We start from the raw sequence: 12,582 nt of genomic DNA on the forward strand, positions 1-12,582 counted from the left end.
TAGAAAATGGAAAGTATAGTAAATGGAAAGTAATTCACTGGGAAATGTCAATGTAGTAATTCTTAAGTGGATGACACCGTCATTTTTGTAGTGTTTGTTGTATTTCTCATTTGAAAAAGTCGTACTGAAATATATTGCATGTTATATTGATGGAAAAAAAGCAACAAAACATTTTTTAAAGGGTAATGCACAGACACAGCATAAAAGTATATGGCATCTGGCATGCACAATTTAAAAAATAGGAGAATACTATGGCATTAACAGGCATGTACTTGTAATTTAGTCTTGATGTAAATCTTGAAATATATATAATATGTAATTACCACAACAATGTCATATTGTACATTACATGTATATCATCAATTAAGCACTTTTGGCAATCAGTATTATTATGCTCTGTTAACACTTACATTTTGTTATGGTGGATTTGTATAATATGTCATATTTCATGATTTATAGACTTCATTGACTTCATAATGACTATGTAATGTGATGTCCCAAATTTTCTTTTTTTTTTTTTATCATAAGTTACAGTAATCTACTTATGCTATGAAACAGCAAGTGTGTGTCAAAGTGATTCATTTATCTTTATTTTAAAAGTTTTGCCTCCTGAAAATTAAAACATCATCATAGTTTAATGTTGTAGCGCACATATTGTATACATCGCGACGGGTCTAACTAGGGAGTACCAATATGGCGGCAGATGGCTTCACTTTACCCCATACTTCCAACGGGCAATCAGCAATCCAGTGTATAAATAGAGATCAGTGGTTAGAACAACAAATGAGGTGTGAAAGGAGCTCAGATCATGGACAAACGGATAACTGCACATATATGGAATAAATTCACCACCACTTCAATTCAAAATATAAGAGTTTATTAACTAAAATTGTTCAGCCCCAAGTCATACAAATTTCATCTAAGAACTCTTAAAGCTACAGTGTGTAATAATTACAGGGATATACAGTCAGAAATGTAATATATTATACATAACTATGTTATTTTATCATCATCTATGAGCTCAGCCTCTTAACCTTAATATTTGCGTTGCCTTAGAATTCGTTATTTATAATTACATAGGAGCGGGTCTCGCAGCCATGGAGGCAGACATCTTTGCGCTACGGCAGCGCAGAGCCAACAAACTAGTGATTGCGAGATCGCCAAAATGTCACAACGATGTACAAAAAATAACGGGTATATTTATTATCTTAAGTCTACATGAAATCTATACCCTACACAGACTAATGAAATACTATCTGTAAAATTATCTATGTAAACAAACCTCATCACTTGAGAAGGTAGGTGATGCGGACGTCGTGGAAGACATTTTGTCCCGTAACGCTCGGCGTACTGTTGGGGGGGAGAAGCGGTGGGGGGGGAGATGTTCATGTTGCTGCAGTCTGACCGCTAGATGTCGCTAAAAGTTACACACTGTAGCTTTAACTAAAACTAGTGAAACCCAACTAAACTAAGCAACTATGTACAAAGAAAGGAAACATGGCGGAATACCATTATCAATTAAATAATGCAATGACATCATCGTTTACCATGGATTTTATGTTTGAGAACCAAACTTTATCTTGAGAAATTTGGAAAGTTATCAAATTAGCTTTTAACTAATTAAGAGCAATAGGAAAGTTTCCAACATATGCATTAAATAATGTTTTATTAAAGGATTTGATAACACAATAATAAATAACTTTTTGTTAATTGATTCTTATCCATTGATTGAGCAAGTAGCAAGCAAATAGGGGGAATCCTATTAAATGGCTTTTGGCGATATATTTGTTACTCAGCATTTGAGAAAAAGTTATATTAGCGCTTAAACCTTTAGTAAAATAAAGAAAGCTAAAATTCTTTTAGCTTTCTAAACAACAGCTCAAACATGTTAGGATAGCCTACCATGCAATCAATCGTGTTAGCTTAGTCTTTACTCAAGAGTAAACACATGAAATGATAAAATATCATCAAAAAGACAGATTACTTAACTGGAGAATCTGTCCCTTACTGTGCCAGACCTGTAAACCTCTGCTGATCTCCATGTGGAAAGCTTGAGTTTTCTCAGCAGCTTAAGGCCAATTTATGCTTCTGACTCAAAGCCTCTGCAACCGTCAAATCTGTCTCTGTACGCGACCACGCCCCCACGCAGAGGTTCTGCAACCGTCGGGGCGCACCTAAAAAAAATATCCTGACTACGCGTTGAACCGTCGCAAACTCACGCAGAGCTCAAGTAGAAGTGCGCAGACAAAAAGCAGCTGCGATTGGTCCTTGGTATGATTGGTCCTTGGTATGCCTTCCCGGCTGTCTGTGTGGTCGTCCTTCTCGATTCGGTGCTGGGGCGCACCTTTTTTAAAACCGAGGAACAATGGACAACTACGTCGAAAGGATAATCGAGGAGGTTCGGAAGTACAACCACATGTATGATGCCTCAGATAAATAATATAAATCAATATATCTTGTACGATGTCTAGCAACTCTAGATCCATCTCCGTGACCGTGATATCTCGCAGATATGCCATTGTTGTTTTGGAAGACTCCCGCCGGCTCCACCAAAGTTCTTGTGAGTTTTGGAATAGGAAACTGCTGTGCATCCCTAGAAATTTCAGACCGACAGTGCTGAAGCATACCAGCAATACTGGTTTGTGACCAGACCCAGGCGACATTTGATGTGTGCGGTTGCAGAAGTATAATCTGCCCTTTAGTCTTTTTTTCAGCACTTTGTTTCTGATGTCAGCCAAGAGATTCCACTTAGCCTTAGTCAGTCTGGAGTTATGGGCATGGGGCCATGATGGTGGCTTCAACGATGGCTTCAATATGAGCCTCTCAGAAACTCATGGAAAAAAAGAAATATAAGCCCCATTTAAAATACCCTCTGAAAACTGATCTGTCCCGAGCTTGGTTCCTTACAACTGTTTACACACCACACTTGCACGGTTCTTCGCCTCCTAGTGATGCCTAGTGACAGATCTACGGTACTTCTGCTCTCTAGAGGTAAACAAGCAAATTAACATGGTGGCGCCTGTAACATTTAGGAAGTTTGCAGAGAGCCAGATGAAGAGGCATCCTTTGGTGAATTTACTTGACAGTCGGCTTTTGGGAAGTGAATATGACAAACAATAGTCTAATCGGGGTTTACAGACACAGGAAACGACAACGGACGTTGAGGCTCGTCACACTGCTAAGCAGAATCATCAGTGTAACTTCTGTGGTATGGTAGGGAAGCTGGTATTTTTATGAATACGAAATTTCATGATTATGGAAGCTGACTGTAAGGAGATGACGTGGTCTGCTCATGCACTGTTGTTATCTGAGAACCTAGCCAGAACTGAACTGCGCTGAGCCCTACTGATGAACTAGTACCATGTTAGCGCGGCCTTGCCGAGGTCCGTTTCAGTTGTGCGTGCCTTTTACACTCAAAAAGTACACTTCTCGGACCGTTCTCGACACAGTTTCAAAAGGGTAGTGTAAATGGGGCTAACGAGACAGTTGCTCTGTCCTCAATGGCCATTTAAATATCAGCATGATTATTGGTCCTCAATGTCTGAAACTGATATTATGGTTTACGGCCCAACAATATGCTTTGGACTCTTCGTATGCCTTGAGAGATTGGCTTTATAACTGTGGATATGATGTTTAATTACCAAATTTTAATTCAATTCAATTCAGTTTATTTATATAGCGCCAAATTCACAACACGTCATCTCAAGGCACTTTACAGTTCAACCAGATCATACAGTCAAATTGATACAAAGTTTTCTATCTAAGGAAAACCAGTTGATTGCATTGACTCATTGACTCAAATACAATCCCTCACACTAAGCATGCTTGTAGCGACAGTGGAGAGGAAAAACTCCCTTTTAACAGGAAGAAACCTCCAGTAGAACCAGGCTCAGTGTGAGCGGCCATCTGCTGAGGCCGACTGGGGTTCAAGGAGACAAAAGCAGAGACACAAAATGCAGCTGTAAAAGGCGGCCCCGTCCATTTTACAAAATGTTTAGCAGTTATTAAACTCATAAACAATTTTTCTGTGGTTTTCAAAGGATATAGATCTTCACTTGAAAAGCCAAATATAAAAAGAGGTAATGGCTTCAAGTTTGTATGAAGAATTCATGATTTTGAATGATTTAGTATGAATAGTTAACTTTAATAATTATGACTAATAGGACAGTTGAATGTCTGAAACAAATATGCATATTAGTCATCCCCATAATTGTGTCATTACTTTTTGAAAATAAAAGAAACCATAACAACTAGTGCGTTCCGTGTCATCCTCCATGATTCCAAAGTATTTCTGGTTTTGTGCTGGAGTAATTTTTTGCACTGACTAAAATAGGTGGACATTAGGGAAAATGAGTTGGCCAATATTCATGATGGTGTTGGTGTTAAAAGATCATTATCTCTCCAGTTTCCTGGCAAGTGCCCAGCTCTGCATTAAACCAGGAAGCCGACTTTCTATTCTATTTCTAGGTTTTCCTTAATTATCAACCTCTGAAGAGGAATAAACTAAACTGCTGCCCTGTACAGCACTGCTCAGTGACACAAACGAAAGAGACAGTGGAATAGATTTATGAAATTTACAACTGCATTGTTTGATAATGATCTGCCAAAGTAAAATGTTCTTTTAGGGGAGGAGAACTTTCTTGAAGTAACTTTGAAGTTTATTAAAAAGTGATCAGAGAGGACAGGGTTGTAATGGAAATACTGTTATTTCCTCACATTAAATGCCATGTCAGCACAAGGTCAAAAGTATGAAGATTAGAACAAAGCCATTCAAGTCTAAGATTGTCAGGCTGGATGAAGTTTTGAGAGGACCCAATTTCAGAGACGGAAGCTGAAGTGGTATTGTGTAGGTTTGATAAAAGAAAAAGGGCAACTGAAGCAAAAACCCTAAAAGAACAAATGAAGAAAACCAGGGAGACATCAGGGAAAAACACACACGAGGAGCCAGGAAACGATGAGGACCCAGCAAACAGTGGCTGTGTTCAAATTCATGGACTGTGTCTTCCAAGGAGTTATTCGTCTACCTGGACTGGATCCTTCGAAGTCCGTGAAAATAAGGAGACCCGGAAAAGTTTTGGCTGTAAATTCAAACAGGTCTAGCCTTCCATGGCTTTCTCCATTGTATGCTCTGTCGCTTAGCAACCGTGACAATTGACACACAAAGCAGGAAAAGAAAAATTACCACCCTTTTCAAAACTATTTCTTTGTAATATTTATTCTTTTTTTATTGTAAAGTGAACAAAGACTACACTCATGAGAATACAGAGTATAATGAAGGTGACAACTACCGGCAAATGTAAATACATAAACATAACATGCTACTGTCATTTTGCACATCTCTGATGTTGCTGCTACAGTATTTTAAAATATCTATTACTGTAAAAATGCCAATAGCTGGATATTGGTTATTTATTCTCCAGGTGCACAGTTTAATATTGTTAAAACACTTTACAGTACATTATTTTATTGCTTATATTTTAACTCTTCCCTATTATGTTATAAGACATTTTTCTAAGGTCCATATTTGTACGACCATTTTTTTCAATAATCTTTTTGCTGCTGTAAATTTCCCCATTGCGGGACAATAAAAAATTGTCTATCCTATAAAAGGGGTAGAAAAATATAAGTAAATCTAAACAATGTATGTATAAAAAAATATACCTGCAAAATCTCATTATTCAACAACAAAAAAAATATTTTCATTCATTTCAGCGGGCGCTATTCACTGAACTATTCATGCTTGTATTATATTAAACTGAACTTCCAACATTCACCACTGGTTGGTGCCAAGTACCATTTCTTCTGATCATGAAGCAGCCGGCTTGCTTGGTCTCGCAATAAAACCTAGGGTAACCAAGCATAGACAGGATACACCAGACCCATCCTTTATTTCAGGCAAAAAAAGGACGCATTTGTATTCCGCATAATGAGGAGTCTTGTGCTCTGTTCGAAAACCTAGGACGCATCCTTAGAAGACCGGATTCGAAGGCCGATTACGTCATAGCGCGGCGCCGAGGTCTGGTCGGATTCCAAGAGTCCTCGTTATGCGGCCTTAAAATGCGTCCTTCTTTTTGCCCAATTTGAAGGACGGGTCTGATGTATCCTCGGTATTCTTGGATATCCCAGGATTCATTGCGAGACCAAGCAAGCCGTGATCAGAGGAAAGGTTACTTGGCGCCGAACAGTGGTGAAAATTGGAAGTTCAGTTTAATATAATACAACTCTGTGAATAGTTCCGTCTGAAATGAATGAAAATAGTTGTTTTAATGGTTACTGAGTCAGATATGTGGTGGTAATATTTGGTTTATCTAAAGGTTTTAATCTGTTGCTGTGTAAATGGGTTTGGCTGGAATTTAAGGACAGATTCTAATATATTTGCAGGGTGGGGACTATAAATCTGATAGGATTTTTATCTTTTTATTGCTATTTTGCACAATATGCTTAACTTCCTATTTTTTGTTGTTGAATATTAGAGATTTTGCAGATATATTTTTTATACATATATTGTTTAGATTTACTTATATCTTTCTACCCCTTTTATAGAATAGAATAGAAAATCTCTTTATTTTCCCACAATGGGAAAATTTACAGCAGCAGAAAGATTATTGAAAATGGTCACACAAATGTGGACCTTAGAAAAATATATAAGAATAACATAATAGGGAAGAGTTAAAATATAAACAATAAAATACTGTAAAGTGTTTTAACAATATAAAACTGGGGAATAAATAACCAATATGCAGCTATGGACATTTTTACAGTCATGGATATTTGAAAATAGCAGCAACATCAGAGATGTGCAGAATGACAGCAGCAGGTTATTTAACTGACTAAGGTTTCTATCATTACATTTTATTTTATTTGTTCCTGCTCCAGGTGGTTGGAACATTTATTCCATTCTGGATTCTTGTGAGTGTAGTCTTTGTTCACTTCACAATAAAAAAGAAATAAATAAACAGTTTTGAAAACTTCTGTATTCATTCTTTTCCTGCTTTGTGTGTCAACGTTTACGGTTGCTAAGCAACAGAGCATACGGCGGTAAAACCCGCCAAAGGGAAGACCTGGTCGAATTTAGAGTCAAAACTCGTCTCCTTATTTTCAAGGACTTCGAAGGATCCAGCCTAGGTAGACCGCGTCCTTGGAGGACCCGTCCTAGGTTTTCGAACAGAGCATTGGAGTCCGACCAGACCTCGGGCCACGCTATTCAAATCTGGCATTCGCAGGACACATCCCATAAATTTGAATACAGCCTATGACAGAATAGGAGGTTTATAAATGGGAGGCTGGACAAAAAAACAGGCCAATCAGCAGATTGGGAGCAGTTGTGGACAGTAGGGAGCTTGGAGGAGACTGCAATTAAGCTGTCACCTTCAATGTCAGCATGGATGTTAAAATCCCCCACTATGATGACCTTGTCAGTATTTAACACTAAATCAGATAATAACTCTGAACACTGATATAAAAATTCAGAGTAAGGACCTTGTTGACAATACAAGGTTATAAAAAGACGAGATTCTGTTGCATTGCACTTAGGACACTACCTAGACAGTGTTGGGAAAGTTCTATTTCTACGTGAACTAGTTCAAATTTCAGTTCACACATTTTAAAATGAACTAGTTCAGTTCATAGTTCATAATTCTAAATTTTGAACTAAGTTCACAGTTCCAAAAAATGAACTAGTTTATAGTTTTTTTTTCATATATTGCTCAATTACACCATAGCCTACTGTAGAACCACAGGCAGCAATTATTTTATCAGTTGTAACACTGAAACTGTGCGTCAGATTTCATCTTCATATCCAGTTGTGAATCCTTATCCAACCAGGGTTTACATTAGCATTGAGGGGACAGCACTTCCCCATTGTTGCTGTCCATTCACTTCACACTAGAAGCAGCTGCAGCTTTCACCCCTACAGTATATTCTCAAAAACATCAGGAAAAATGTGCTGCTTGAATGGTCTTTTTTATGAGGAATTATTAAAAGAAAAACAGGACAGTAGTCTTTAAGGTGCAAATGTTTTTTTAATTTTAATATTTTTTCCATTTGAAATTTCATTTCAGCACAAGAAATACTGGAATCCTGGAAAATTATACCAGGCAGGTTTAAGTGCAGATTTTTTTACTGAAAGCCGGCGGGCAAAGTTTGCAGAGAAATGTAAGATTGTTGCCATCATCCTCACCGACCACCTGGTCATAAACCTGTTTTAAGTGATCATACTTCTGCTTTGTCGCCTCTACGGTCGCCTCCATGCTGCTGTGGCTTCCACGCTGCATTTTGTTTTGATGACGCACGCGGCTGTAAGCTGGTAGCTGGTGTTGCCAGATTGGGTGTTTTTCCCGCTACATATTAAGGCCTGTTTACGGTGTGATTTAGCCGGGGTTTCGCCTGGAGGGCTCTATAGAAATTTGGCAACCTATTGAACGAAGTTGAACTGAGAGAGCGTGTCGTTCACAGACACCAGAATGAACGAGTTCACAATAACGTTCATCAGGCAGTAATACAGTACGTTCAGTTCACATTCGCCCAAAATATGAACGAGTTCATGAACTTTCGTTCAATGAACGCGTTCAGGCACAACACTGCACCTAGACAACCAGTGGTTGAATGATGACATGTCAACACTGGTCAGATCATATAAGGGACCCCAGAGAGAATTAGGGAGTCTGACATGGTTTTGGCAAACTTACAAACTATGAAGCAACACTAATTTTAGTAACCTCCTGTTGGTGTTCATAATCTCCCACCACGGACTGTTCTCCCTGCTGCAATCTGGGAAGAGGCTTCGCTGCAGGACCACCAGGTTCTGTAAAAGCTTTTTCCCTGCTGCCATAAGACTATTGAACTGTTAAAATTCAAGTCACACATCGAAACCCTGCATCACACCTTTAAACATCATATTTGCACTACATGTTGAAATTTCAAATCCCTTTAAAAAGAACTCAACTCAGTGTTCTACTGTATTTTGCACTCTATGTATTTAATTATTTTATGGTGCTCTGAACTTTCCATATCACCACCTTTTGCATCATCTCTTTGAACTTGTTTTCCTTTTCTTCTACACTGCCATATAGTTTGATCACTGCTGCACGTTATAAATGGAAAGCTGTATGCATTGAAATTCTGCTTTTTAAACCTGAAATCAAGGAAAATCTGAGTTTTCCATTTCAGATGAAGAGAGTTTACTTAGACTCTTTGCGTGCAGTAATTTGCGCTCGCAAACTGGAATTTTGCGCAAGGGGCTGGACCATGGTTTGCAGGTGATTTAAAGGAATAGTACACCCAAAACATGATTAGCCTTCATTTTCTACTCACCCCCATGCTGAACAAAACTCTGGAGTACTTTTTTGATATCTCAAATGCATCTGGAGATCTGGGAGGCTTCTTGCTGTCTGCTGACATTCAAATAATGGAGGTCTATGGCGACCGAGGCAGAAAGGTCCACAAAAGTCCACAAAAACGTGTCAATATTCCTCCATACTGCTCGTCCAATGTATTCCAAGTGTCCTGAGTGGGTAGCATCCAGAATTTACTCGAAACGAAGTCATTTAGAACGTTTTAGAGCCTAAACAGTAGTGTATAGGATTTCCTAATAGCGCCCCCATGCGCGCTCACGATTCTACGGAAGCCGGCAGACCAAACCGGAAGAAAGTCCGCATTCAGCGTCTGCTCTGCCGATAATGCAAGCGTAGAAGAAGAAATGTGCTGTTTACCTGTGCAAAGAAAGAAACAACGAAAGAAAAATGTCTGAGGACTTCAGTGTTGAGGAAGAGCATGAGTTCTTTGCCGAGCTGAATGCGCTGGTTTGGTCTGCCGGCTTCCGTAGAATCGTGAGCGCGCATGGGGGCGCTATTAGGAAATCCTATACACTACTGTTTATGCTCTAAAAACATTCTAAATGACTTCGTTTCGAGTAAATTATGGATGCTACCCACTCAGGACACTTGGATTACATTGGACGAGCAGTATGGAGGAATATTGACACGTTTTTGTGGACTTTTATGGACCTTTCTGTCTCGGGCGCCATAGACCTCCATTATTTGAATGTCAGCAGACAGCAAGAAGCCTCCCAGATCTCCAGATGCATTTGAGATATCAAAAAAGTACTCCAGATTTTTGTTCAGCATGGGGGTGAGTAGAAAATGAAGGCTAATCATGTTTTGGGTGTACTATTCCTTTAACAAGAGTGATTGCGTAACTGGTGGCAGGTGCAAAATTGTTGGAGACGCCCTATTTAAATGATGGTTTTGCGCGTTTTGTGGTTTGCGGCATAGTACTTTGTAGTTTGTACAAACTAGTGCATTAAGAAATTTAAATCTTACAGTGACACCCTCACCCCCTCCAAAAAAAATAAAAATAAATAAAAAATATATATTTTTATATTTATATATGTATATATATATATGTATATATATATATATATATATATATATATATATATATATATATATATATAAAACTTTGGCAACCTTTATTCCTTTAGGTGGTATGTAGCTGAATTTCTACTTCACTGCAGTAAAAAAAAAAAAAAAACAGGTGTTTTGTATTGGCCTGTAGAAAAATGCACATACCAAATGGCTCACAAGAAGTGACTGTGGATAAGATGACTGCGCGTACGCATCCCCGCAGCATTGGCATGTTGCTCCACAGGCGCAAGGAGGAGGTCGGGGTTCTCCAGTAGGGCGTCAGGGCGACATGGCATTTAGAACGTCGGACAGCACTTCTGAAAAACGAGATTGGGAGATCCCTCGCTGCAACTGTACGCTGGAATGACCCAGATGCAAAAAAAATGATCGTTTCCTCGTGCATTCCAAAAATATTCACACGGAGTGAAAAAAATGCGTTCTCTGCGTCTCCTTGCTTCATTTCGATGTCTCCTTCTTGCGACAATAACCGCTGTCATGTGTACGCAATTACGCATACAGACCATTTGCACCTTCTTTTGAAGCACGTTAAATATAGAGTCAGATACCGTTAGCAAAATTGCTTTCAGGTTTGATGAATCACTTTGCGAGTGCTAAATTAATATATTTACATGTTCTCCTCCCACAAGACGCACTTTTGCGTGTAAACGCCCCATATTTCATATTCATTGCAGAAAATGGATAAGAGGCGCTATTTAGCACGTTTTAAAGACCAAATCCTTTTAGCACGCTGTTGATAGATCAGTTTGTACATTTTTTAGCGTGCGCAGTGAAATAGCTCACATTTTTATACACGCAAGCCTTTGATAGATCCGGCCCTGTGTCTTTAACCGTAGTAACATTCTCTCCAGAGCTCACTTTGTCAAGGTTTTCCCCAATAAACTCAGACTGGCCTCTGTCTCTTCCCTCCTTAATGCCAATTACAATGTTCTATTTCCTTATTTAATCAGAAGAATTTGTCCTTGTTTTGTGTAAACAGTAAAAAGAAAATTAGTCCCTAGGTCAATTAGACATAATAGGTGGTAAAAACATAAACATGGCATGCTCATTTGAGGAGGATAAATTAAAGAATGAGTAGCATTCATTTGCAGAAAATGTAATATTTATAGGGAGAGGGTTCTAAGACCACATATATATGTCCTTTAATATTCAGAAAGTTATCTTCATGAGTGCTACCATTTCACCTCACAATCCATCACAAACAACCACCACCTTATCTGTCCTAATATTTACAGCATTAACTAACCCTAACCCCTAAATCCCTCAGTCACTATATAGAGCAGGGACTATATAGTGGATTTTATGATGAACTTAGTTAACTATGATGATTTCTTTTTGTATACACGTGTACAAAATGACAAAATAAAATCTGTCTAAGTCTCTAAGTCTGTCTGTGATCACTCATTTTCGCTCCCTGTTGGTCAAGTGATTCTGCCTGCCCGCATGGTGCCTGCGCCATCTTTGTTATTTGTCGCTGTTGTCAGGTAGCGACAGTGGGCCACTTTGACAACAAATCCCATGATTCTTTGCTCTCCTCTCCTGGCTTTGGCAAGCCATTTTGTATTAGATTGACTGAATTCGTATTTCTCAAATCTGAAAGAACATTTTCAAACAAAAAAAAATAAAAAATAAAAACTCTCAGAACCCTAACCCTGGATTTCTAGAAATGAAATATAGATCTTCATATTCCTATTGTTACTAGTCATCATTTGAATTATTTTTACTATGAAGAAGTGTATTTCAGATATCATAAATATATATTCAGTCAATCTGATGTCAAATCTGACAGTTAAAATGTGTATACATTTCTAGATATACAGTATAAAACTTAATTATTACTGGTACAGTTTTGTTTTTTTACTTTCTGAAATTACATTTGTGCTGCAAAAATGTCATTAAGAAAATGTTATATAACATTTCCATCTAGGAGTGTAATTTTGACAAGGAAGAATCCTATTTTAGAATCTACAAATGGAATAACAGAAAGGAGCTTGTTCTTAATAAATAGGAAAACAGCCTGCCATAGTGGACTTCATATAAACTTACGCATTCATTCAAGCAGCAATCTTCTCCTACAGCATCTTCTCCTATCTATCTCCTTATTTTCCATGTCTGCATCAAAATAGCTAGTTCCAGCAGTGTGTAATAGGCTCTTCCTCTG

The sequence above is a fragment of the Cyprinodon tularosa genome, unplaced genomic scaffold (assembly GCF_016077235.1).
Source record: "Cyprinodon tularosa strain WSP-4 unplaced genomic scaffold, ASM1607723v1 ctg411, whole genome shotgun sequence".
Classification (NCBI taxonomy): domain Eukaryota; kingdom Metazoa; phylum Chordata; class Actinopteri; order Cyprinodontiformes; family Cyprinodontidae; genus Cyprinodon; species Cyprinodon tularosa.